Genomic DNA, 3,497 nt, shown 5'->3' on the forward strand with positions numbered 1-3,497 from the left:
ATACCTTCACTTGTCCTCTGAAGCTCCTGGGATGTACTGTCCAGTTTCTCAGCCATACGTCCCCATCTGGGAATCGTCTCTACTCGGATAAGTATGGAGCACCCAGAATGATCCGGAGGCTCTGCCTCCGTCTCGTGTTGTCTCCATCAGGCTTCTCCACTGTGCCTGTGCCTTGGCACCCTTTTCCTTCCTGAGATTGACCCGAGGCAGCTAACTCTGCATCAGAGCTGTGCCCTCCCCCTTCTCACAAGTGATGCACAAAGGGCTCTCATCCTTCTCCAGAGCAATGAACTTGCCCATCTGCACACAGAGGGGTGGACAGAGAAAGCTGCTATACCTTCTAGATCTTTAGCCCCTGCAGCTTCTTATGCTTTCTTTTTTTTTTTTTTTTTCTGTGAGAGTCTAGAACTATTATATGTGAAAGAGTAAATAGAAATGGAACTTATCTGGAGACTCAAGGCTAGATTTGAAGTCAAGGATGATTCAGGGTAATATGGTGGACCAGCAGAAAGACTACAGATAGGTGATGGATAAAAGAGAGCAGAGCCAAGGGGAATACGGGACCAGAAAGCTCACTTCTCTTATCCATCTGGTAGACCCTGGAGAATAGAGAATGGGAGAACAGGGTCGGGGGTGCGCGCGTGCACACGTGTGTGCGTGTGTGCGTGTGTGTGTGTGTGTGTGTGTTAGGGGTGCTTTCTTCACGTGTAGTTTATTTAGGTTTGATTATTTTACTCTCAATTAAAGTGGATAATCATGAAAGCTCTGCAAACCTCATTCATATGGATTGAAAACAATTTGATTTCCGTCTGGGGGGATGATCTTATGTAAATGCTGAATACCTTTTCTAGTGACAAGTCCTTTGAGAAATGCATGTGTAGCTATGTCTGGTTTTAAACACTTCACTACATCTTTGATTACACTCCTAAATTTTCCAAACTCAAAAGAATCTGTTTTTCTTATTTTCTTTTTCTGAAAATGACCTAAGAGTTGGACATACATTTCTATAAACAGAGTCAGTAGACAGTATTTAAAAGCAGTTTTCATTCACAAGAGATTTAAAAATAATTCGATAATTAAACCAGTAACAGAAGAGCTGACGTCTTGGACGTCTTTCTTTTCTTCCATTCTCAGCATCATATAAAGGACAAGGATGAGGAGATAATCATATTTAAGTAGAGTTGTTATTAACCTTCACAGTTCTGCTAAAGCTTACGTTTCTTCATTTCTTAAGTTTAATTCTATTTCTTTTTAAATACAGGAAACAGTCTTTTGAGAGGGAGGCAAGATAGGAGATTCAAAGAGAATGGGAATTACTGATGTACAGGGAGACTTGAATCAGCATTCACAAATTTATTAGTGCCAGGCCAACGTGAGTAATAAAATATAGATGCACTTGCTCACTAGACATTTCACAGGTTAATAACATAACATTCTGTAGTTTGCTATACATGTTAGAAAATAGTCTCTGTTTTTTCTTATTCTTTGGTCGAACGTGGGCCAAAAAAATAATTCTTTCCATTATGCCGATTTGCCTTTTTTTTGCCCTTGTCATGTGATTTCAAATACACTGGTGGAGGGTTGCTTTGACCGGTTCCCATCAGGTTTAACTAGAACGGTATTAAACCATTATGTTGACGTTAAAGTTGACTTTTGATTACCTAGAAAGAGTTAGGTACCTCCTGGCACCAACAGGATGACTTTTTCCTCTTCTTAGCCACAAGAAAGCTCGATATACCCTACCCATTGCTCAAGTGGACCTTAAAGAATCACTTTCAAGGGACACCACCTGCTGAATACTAAAGAGTAATATTTATCAACATTAAATAGGACTCGGTGAAATATGCATAAATACATCTTCATATAAACAGAACACAAAATTAAATAGTTCAGACACACAGACACCACTGAGTACACTTCCAATGTTGTCAACGTCTGCTGTAAACACCAGCTCACACTGAACACAAAAGCAGCTTCTACCCTGGCTCCGGGTTCACACCACGGAGACCCTGTACAGAGGGAAGATTTCTCCTCAGCCCCCCACCTCCCACCCCTCCCACTCCCCACACAGCCCACAAAAGGAAAAAAAAAGAACCCTGACACCTACAGCAGCAACACAGACGACGGCTACAGCAGCAGCCCTCCCCTCCCCCAAATAGAACAGTTAGCGTTTGGGCCAATTCAGAAGAGAATACAAAATCACTTTTTAGAAATGTACTAGGGAAATCAATTTGAAGCAATACTTTTCAAGGTGTAATACTTTCTTCAGAGGACTTATGACTTCACGAACCCCACCCATTCCTGGGTAAAGGTTGCGCAATGAACAGCAGAAAGCACTGGCCCCAGCTAAGTGACAAAAGGTGTAAGCCCTTTTTCATTTAAATATGTCAAGTAGCAAGAAATCGAATCTCGTGTTCTTCTTTGCCCCTCAGAAGGTCTCTTCTGCTTTGCTCCACGTAATGCTGTGTATGCCATTCAAACGTGTCACTATTACTGAGTTTCAAGCAGGTAAGATAGCAAAGGTTTTGTTTGGAAACATTCAGATTTGGACCATTAAATTCAGACATGCGGATGTGGTTCATTCTTAGAGCTCAGAGGGGCCCCCATTCGATTTAGCTCTGTTGAGGGTGTCCACAGAGGTAACAGCTTACTCAGAGTCTGGTCGAACCTTGGTGCTCATCTGACTCACCAGGCTGACCGCTCCACACAGACCTGCCCAGAGGGCCTGGCTGTTCCCTGCCGCATAGTCTCCGGGAAAACAGCCCTGGTCTCCAAAACACTACACGGGGTTTAAGTTCACTTTTACGTTGTGTTAGGATCCGAGAGAAACGTCAGAGTACTGAAAGAATATATTGCCGGAATAATTTGCCGGTTCAGTGATTCCCACTGTATTATATACACTGTGTGTGTGTGCGTGGAATTCACACACACACACGCACACACACATATATATACATATATACTTATGCATCTTTTATTTGTACGAAACTTGAACTGCACAAAACAGTACTTTGCAAGAATCAAGAATCAAGTCCACAAATAGAGTTCAACGACACACCAACGAGAAGACGGGGAGCTCTACAGGGATGAGAAGGTGAGGCTTTGCAACGTACGAAAGAATTTCAGAACCACGGATTCACTAGCCTGACGTGTTCCACGTGGGATGTGGATCGACACTTTGGGGACCCTTGGGGAGGACAGGGCAACTGGGCCAGCTAGTTATCCTCACCGAGATTCCAGAGCTAATGGGAATGAAAAGGCCCAGGCAGACCAATTTGGGTATATAATTGCTATGAAACAATTATTTCTTTCTCTTTAAGAAAAAACAAAGTCTATTTCAGAATAAATTTCTTCATATCCAGTAATATGCTTATTTATTTATTTTTGGCTGAATTGGTATTTGACTTTTGATATGAAAATGGATTTATTTAATGGATCGGTAAACAGGCAGCTTCTTTCACATCTGGGTGATAAAGACATTTTTTATCAGCGCCAGA

At 42.0% G+C, this 3,497-nt stretch overlaps 1 protein-coding gene across 1 annotated transcript in view; it reads right to left on the reverse strand.

The window, feature by feature from the left end:
- Positions 1 to 2,079: 2,079 nt before the first annotated feature.
- The window catches only part of CHRM3 (cholinergic receptor muscarinic 3), a 190,280-nt gene continuing 188,862 nt past the window's right edge, over positions 2,080 to 3,497 (reverse strand). The window contains exon 4 of the transcript XR_003005485.1: positions 2,080 to 3,497. The gene's annotated coding sequence lies outside the window, so the exon portion shown is untranslated.

Source organism: Neophocaena asiaeorientalis, unplaced genomic scaffold (assembly GCF_003031525.2).
Source record: "Neophocaena asiaeorientalis asiaeorientalis breed wild unplaced genomic scaffold, Neophocaena_asiaeorientalis_V1.1 scaffold166, whole genome shotgun sequence".
NCBI lineage: Eukaryota > Metazoa > Chordata > Mammalia > Artiodactyla > Phocoenidae > Neophocaena > Neophocaena asiaeorientalis.